At 35.8% G+C, this 8,280-nt stretch overlaps 1 long non-coding RNA gene across 1 annotated transcript; it reads left to right on the top strand.

Moving 5' to 3' along the window:
• The first annotated feature begins 7,153 nt into the window (after positions 1–7,153).
• Positions 7,154–7,852, top strand: LOC126094898 (uncharacterized). The gene is made up of 3 exons (XR_007521891.1): positions 7,154–7,242; positions 7,326–7,405; positions 7,678–7,852. It is a non-coding gene; the product is annotated as an uncharacterized LOC126094898 (long non-coding RNA).
• Positions 7,853–8,280: the final 428 nt, after the last annotated feature.

The following is an 8,280-nucleotide window of genomic DNA, read 5'->3' as shown; positions in this document are numbered from 1 at the left end:
AACATTGCGGTTTCAATTGCTTCTTCTGGAATAGCAGCCACATTGTTAGAAGGATGCCGTATGGCTCATTCAGCATTAAAATTACCGTTAAATCTTCCAGCTATTGAATAACCAACCACTAATATTACAAAAAACTCAGCAATGGACAAAGTTTTATCAGCACCCAAGATCATCATCTGGGACGAATGCACAATGGCGAATAAACGTGCATTAGACGCACTTAACTGAACATTGAAAGATCTACACAATGACTTGAGATGTTTTGGAGGAGCAACGATTTTACTGTCTGGCGATTTCCGCCGAACACTACCAGTACTTCCAAGAACAACGGCTGCAGACGAAATAAATGCTTGCCTCAAATCATCGAATCTATGGCGCTATGTGAAGAAACTTCAGCTGACAACAAACATGAGAGTTGCATTGCTTAATGATACATCTGCTGAAGATTTCTCTGAGCAATTGCACACTTTTGGTAATGGTCGAGTACCTGTCGAAGAATCGAGCAGATTGATTTCATTTCCTCATAATTTCTGTAACTTTGTCTCATTGAAAGAAGAACTTTCCAACAAAGTATTCCCAAACATCATTACTAAATACAAAAGTAATGAATGGTTGAGTGAGCGAGCAATTTTAGCTGCTAAGAATAAAGATGTAGATGACCTAAACTACATATTCAGAATGAGATCATTGGTAAAATGCATTCATTCAAATCTATTGACTGTGTAACAAATGAAGATGAAGCCACCAACTATCCAATTGAATTTTTAAACTCCTTGGATGTGCCTGGCTTACCACTGCACAATTTACATCTAAAAGTTATCTCCATAGTAATCATGCTTTGAAACATAAACCAACCAAAACTGTGCAACTGTACCTGTTTGGTGGTAAGTAAATTGATGAAAAATGTTATTTATGTGACGATACTCAAAGGAAAATTCGAAGGTGAGGAATTTCTCATTCCGAGGATCTCGATGATCCCAACTGATATACTGTTTGAGTTTAAAAGACTTCAATTTCCGATCCGTCTTGCATTCACTATGACCATTAACAAATGACAAGGCCAATCCTTCAAAGTTTGTGGTTTAAATCTGGAATATCCATGTTTTTCACATGGTCAATTATATGTAGCATGTTCATGGGTCGAAAGACCATCTGCGTTGTTTGTTCTTGTGCCTAATAGAAAAAAAAATATCGTGTATTACAAGGTACTTATTGGAAGAGTGGAAGCTATGCACCAAAAAACATAAAGAATAAAGAATCATTAAAATACTTAATTTCTTTATTTGTATTTACTAATAAAAAGTTGAACTTAACAACTAAAATCTGATTATTTATTGGCTTTAAGGCGGAACAGAGTTCGCCGGGTCATCTAGTCTCTTATAAAGTCATTCATTCCACAGTGCGAAACACAAGAGGGACTGTGTGCCACATTGGAACGTCATTCAATTAAATTATTCATCTGACTCAAGGTTCCTATATAATAAGAAACTGTTTTTTATCATTATTTATTAAATAACTGTTATTCTGTTAGGTAAATTACTACTGTTATGAATTACAGACCCAACAGTTAGTTTTATATTATGACACTTGTTTACACAGGTACATGTATATATACAGCATTTTGCACTTGGAGGACCCACTTGTTTTTGGAGCTATTGACCTGGCAGTAACAGTAAATCTTCGGATAGGGCAGCACTTTAAAGGACCAGTACTTAAAGGTGCACCTGCGTTATTTTTCCAAGTTTGGACTATGTATATATGCTACTCAGAGTTTTGCAGTCGTCTTCTGTCGCACTGGGCCAAACTGAATGGCCTTTTTCCCCTACCACTTCCAATTTCTCTTTTGTGGCATGCTGAAATAAAGCAAGAGATGCAATCAAGTCAAACATTAACTTTCATAAACTAAGGCATTAAGATTCAATCCAAAAATCACTGTATAATGTTATATGCATATTACTCAGAAAGAGACAGTTGACGACATACCTTACTCTGATACAGCAGGTCATACATGCACCTTTCCTTCCTGTGTGCCTGATTTAAGATGCTTAATGCCTCTTTTCTCCATTTCATTTCTAGAATATGAAGCAATCAATAAAAAATGCTTTCACAAACAGGTACTATAAAAGAGTCTACTGCAAAAAAAGCTTTATTCCTGTATTTATGAAACATACTTATTGAAAAAAATGCTCCAAATCCCCAACACGAAAATCTGAAATCAACCACTAGCAGTCTAACAATAAGCAAACAACAAGCAGAAAGCACTGTGGTACACATTTTGTGCAAGTGATCGCTGCCTAATGCACATGCACAGATTGACGGCAGTTTAGAACTTCTCTCTATTCTGAGGCACAGATAATATGTCTGCATATTTTTGTAGTTTCACCCGTTCTACCACTAGATGGCTATTGTGCTAGACCAGTACCATTCGCAGCAAGTCATCACGTAATACTCATTTTAAATATATAAATAAACAATGGATTAAAGTTGGATCCACCTGTTTGCAAGTACACAAATTTTTGTTTTATCACCCAAATCAATGCACACCTGCATATCAACTTAAGAAACAATCAAAGTAATTGAAAGACAACTACAGTAGACAAACCTTATCCCAAAAACACATACACAGGAAGTCTCAACTATTTTGAAGGTAATTACAGGTCAAAATTATTTCAGAGTTAAAGATGAATTCTACACCCTACACAAAAGATTCTCCATGGGGTCACTGTTAAGTGGCCTGCAGGCCATCATCTTCCTTAACCACCGTGAAAACAAAATCGTTGAAGAAACAATAAAAACAAAACAGCACAAAGTAATATACTGGTACAGTTACGTTGATGACATAATTTGCTCGACAGATGAAACACATGATTGGCCACTACAGAATACACAGAGCCATCAATACTGGTCACCCAAAAATACCCTTCACCCTTGGAACTTAAGATACAAATACAAAGATTTACTAGACATCACAATGGACAGAAAACCAACACCAAATGGTACAATTATTCGCAGCACAGCACCCAACAAGTTACAGATAAGCCAGCCGAAGACACATTCTACATACATACATAAGTATGTACATACATACATACCTATTCCATAGATCATGAAAACGACAATTCATAATGACGTGGAACATGTCACTTTAATGTAAGTTTTCTTTATACAATTTTTTTTACTGCTTCATATCTAAAAATTCATCTATTGGGTAAGAGTTGTCATTCAGAAATTTTTTAAAACTTGTTTTTAAATGTTGGATTGCTTATGTCAGACTTTTAATGCAATTTGACAAATGACCAAAGATTTTTGTGGCAGCATAGTTCACCCTTTTGTGTGCCAACGTCATATTTAAGCCAGAATAGTGACGATCATGCTTTGTTCTAGTGTTGTACCTGTGCACGATACTGTAATTTTTGAATTGGAATGGGTTATTAATAACAAATTTCATAAGTAAATGTATGTATTGCGAAGGTACTGTGAATATCCTGAGTTCCTTAAATATATGTCTGCAAGGCGATTTTGGTTGGGATCCAGCTATCATTCTGATTACATGCTTTTGTGCAATGAATGCTTTTTCTCTTAATGAAGAATTACCCCAAAATATGACGCCATATGGAAGCAACGAATGAAAATAGGCATAGTAAGCTAATTTACTGATATTTCTGTCACCAAAATTTGCAATAACCCTAATAGCATAAGTAGGTGAAGCTAACTGTTCCAGAAGATCATCGATGTGTTTCTCCCAATTCAATTTACTATCAATGCACACACCCACAAATTTTGAAATAGCAACAGACTTCCATTCATAGCCTATATTTATAAATGGTTTTATGCCATTTACTTTAGTGTACAGAATTGTACATACTGTGTTTTCTCAAAATTTAGTGATAGGTCATTTGCAGACAACCACTTAATAATTTTCTGAAATACATTATGCACAATTTCCTAAGCTGATTCTTGTTTGTTGGGTGTGGTTACTATACTTGTATGATCAGCAAAAAGAACTAGCTTTGCATCTTCATGAATATAGAGTGGCAAGTCTTTAATATATATTATGAACAATAAGAACCTAAGACTGAAACCTGTGGGACACCATTCTTGATACCTCCCCAGTTAGAGGACTCTGCTGATTTTTACAGACTATCTGTACTGTTAATTTCAACCTTCTAAATTCTTCCAGTTAAATATGAAGTCATACCACAAGACTTACGCTTATCTAGAAGAATTTCGTGATCACACAATGAAAAGCCTTTGAAAGATTAGAAAATATCCCAATGGATGATGTGTGGTTATTTAGTGAAGTTAATATTTGATCAGTAGAAGCATATATAATATTTCTTGTTGAAAAACATTTCTGAAAAACAAACTAACATTTTATTAGTGCCATACTTCATTTTTACTAATATGTCATGTTACTCTTCAATAAACTATTTTTTCAAAAATTTTGGATAAAGCTATCAGAAGTGAGATTGGGCAGTAGTGGTCAGTAACAGATCTATCCCCTTTTTTATACAATGGCTTAACAATATCATATTTTAGTCCATCTGGAAAAATGCCCTGTTTCAGTGACCTGCTACATATGTGGCTGAGAATCCTACTTATCTGTTCAGAACAAGCTTTTAGTACTCTGTTGAAAATGCTATCAATTCCATATGAGGTATTACTTTTGAGTCAATTTATTATTTTCCTCATTTTAGTAGGATAGGTGGGTTGAATTTGTTTTATCATATTGCATAGTTATTGCCTCTTCCCCATACAGCCTTGCATTTTCTAGTGAATAGCTGGATCCTATTTTCTCTAAAACACTTAAAAAATCATCGTTAAAAATGTTTTCTGCTTCTGACTTTTTGCTGACAGACTTTCAACTGAATTTGACAGATAAACAGTCTTCCTGTGCTCTCAGTTGCCCTGTTTCCCTTTTAACAATATTCCAAATTGTTTTAATTTTATTATCAGGTGAACTAATCCCAGACATAATGCATATTCTTCTGGACTTTTCAATAACTTTTCTTTAAACAGTTCAGTAGTTTGCATAATGTTTCATTCTAACACAATATGGCGCCGACAGAAAAGTGTAGTGACGCTTATCTCTCGTTAAAAAGGCAAAAAATGAACAGTTCTGCGTGTAGAGAATGAGAAAAGGGCGTGAAGAAGGATGTTCTGTGTATCAAATGCAACTACTGGTCCACGAGAAGTGCGCGAAAGTATATCTAAAATTCGTCAGCGATGATTTTCCGTGGACATGTCACGGTTGTTTACGTGACGAAACGGCCGATCTTGTAAGTGCAGTTGATACAAAAAACAATGAATCAGAAGACAGTGAATGTGGTGCAGACAATGATGTGTTTGTCGGTAGAGACGGAACAGTGTGAAACTCACGTGCTCCGCCAAAGAACTCCTGCACACGTTGTCATAACATCATAACTCTTTTTCCAGGTTTGAAAGGTGCTGCGAAAAGTGCTACAAATCCTCTACAATGCTGGGAACTATTTTTTGATGAAAACATTATGCAAATACTCGTTGAATGCACTAATATGTACATTCAAAGTATCCAGGGGAACTTTTCAAGTGAAAGAGATACACAACAAACTAATAAAGCTGAAATAAAGGCCTTATTGAGATTATTGTACTACAATGGTGTAATTCGTGCCCATCAACTAAGTCTACAAGATTTGTGGGGAACAGATGACACAGGAGTTGAAATATTTCATCTCACAATGTGCATAAACAGATTTCGTTTTCTCCTTCGATGCCTCAGATCTGACTATAAACAAACGAGAATCGAAACAGAGAAAACAGATCACATGGTGGCGATAAGACAGGTGTTCAGTCTAACTGTTGAAAACTTTCGGAAGGCTTATACAGTTTCTGAATACATGACAGCTAATGAAAAACTTGAAGCATTTCGTGGAAGATGCAGATTGCGAAATTACATGCGAAATAAGCCAAACAAGTATGGAGTAACGATTTTTGCAGTAGTGGATGCCAGAATGTTTTACACATTCAACATGGAGGTATATGTTGCGCAACAGCATGAAGGCCCTTACAGACAGGACAGCAGACCAGTTGAACTCGTTCAGAGACTTTGCCAACCTATCCTGAGTACAGGCCGCAACATAACTTGCGAGAATTATTTTACAAGTTACGAGCTTGCAAAAACATTGACTACGAAGAAGACGACCATCTTTGGTACCCTGAGGAAGAACAAGAGATAAGTCCCAAGGCGATTTATTAACACTAAAATCCGACAAGAAAAGTCATCTATGTTTGGGTTTCAGAAAAATTGTACGTTAGTCTCTTATGTGCCGAAACGAAATAGAGTGCCATTACTACTGTCAACGATGCACCACAATGGAAATACTGACGAAAATACAGGGAATGATAAAAAACCAGAAATTATCACTTTCTATAACCTTACTAAGGGTGGAGTTGACGTTGTAGACGGAATGATGCAACATACAATGTAGCTAGACACACAAGATGTCCTATGGTTGTTTTTTATCGCATCATGAACACACAGCTGCGATAAATGCTGCTATTATTTTCAACTCAAATCAGAAAGAACAACTGAGAAGAAGAAATTTTTTGAGGCAGCTTTATTTGCGCTTCTGCATGATCATCTTCAGTGAAGAGTAATGTCACAAACATTGACAAGGAAGACAACTGAAAGAATAGGAGAGCTTTGCAGTGTGAAAATTTCTGAAGTGGAATCAACTGCGACTTCACGAGGACGGTGTGTGGACTGAAGAAGCAAAAACAGAAAAACAAGACATATTTGTATGAACTGCAAGGAATACATTTGCCTTGAACATTCTGTTACTGTGTGCCAAGACTGTATCGACAAAATATCTGACTGAATACATCCATTATTTTTATAACAGCTAAATGTTATGTATCTCCACTTGTGTAAATATTTTTGACCAAAATATTAAATTTATTCTTTAAATATATTTACAGAACAGATTTTTAATGATATTACTTCATTTAATAACGCTTTCCTCCATAACATACAACTAAATGCAAATTCAGAAAGATAGAAACTGCAAGGGTCTGTGAGACTAGCTGCGTGTACTGAAGGACTACATTTCAAAGTTCGCGGAGTCAAAGAGAAACAATACATTAGACAAACGATAAACGACAGTCGGAAGCGCATCAGAGACGTAATTTTGTGCAGGGAAATGGGTGTGTCCAAGCTACTGCAAAGTAACAGTACGCCGTATTTGCAAACGAACAGGAGAAAACGTGAGTAAATACTATCAAAATGCATAACAGAATCCATGAATATACAAACCAAAGCTTAAAAAAATCGTTATCGATGTCCACAGGTCCAGATCAATGACACGAAATCGCGTTTGATATATAAAACAAACTTGTCACAGCCAAGAACTTGGAAAACACGACAACGGTAAGGACGGAAACGAACATATGCCATTAATTTCACCTAAATATACAAATTAAAGATCGGATGATGAAATGAATGCAGACGGTTTTCGAACATGCCTCATGTATGCAGATGTCTTGTGTTCTGATTTAGACTTGTGGCTTATTTTGCTGTGCAGGCACATGACACACTCAGTGTAAAATATAATCTAAAGTGCACATATGATTTAAATGACAACGTAATCTGATGCATCATATTCCATAACCTAAAAAGAACTTGTATGTATGTATTTTCAGGAAAATAATAAGATACCCACTGAGGATGCTACAACTGAGGTGAACCTTGTTTGGGTGATGAAGTAAAACAATAATTTGTGTGCTTACAAAAAGGTGGACTCATCCTTAATTCATTGACATTTTTCTGCAAACACTGGAACTGAGTCCAAACTCAATAGGCCTATGATGTAAATAAACTCTTTTATTATAGAAGCTGAGAAGCTGAAACTCTCAGGAATACCTGCAATACTACCTTTACGACATACTTCTCCAGTTAGCCAACTCTTAAAGTTGCCGGGCATGTAACTGATGAACTGCAAGAGGAACTTACCAACAAATGAAGACTTCAAAGGATGGTCTATGGACAAGTATTCCACAGGGGATACTCAGGATCCACTATTTTATGTCTATTAATAATCTTGTGTTACATATATATTTATTGTAAATGGTGTCGAAATAGCGGTAAGAAAATGTGTCGAGTAGCAAGTATAGACTGTTGGGTCAGGAGAACTAAGAAAACTGAATCCCTTTCTACAAAACCAGATTTCACACAATTATGCCTAAAGTGATACAATGTAGTGGTAAAATATTGACATATTTTGTGAAAATATGTATAACACTGTT

The sequence above is a fragment of the Schistocerca cancellata genome, chromosome 8 (assembly GCF_023864275.1).
Source record: "Schistocerca cancellata isolate TAMUIC-IGC-003103 chromosome 8, iqSchCanc2.1, whole genome shotgun sequence".
NCBI lineage: Eukaryota > Metazoa > Arthropoda > Insecta > Orthoptera > Acrididae > Schistocerca > Schistocerca cancellata.
This window is presented reverse-complemented; position numbering and strand designations above follow the sequence as displayed.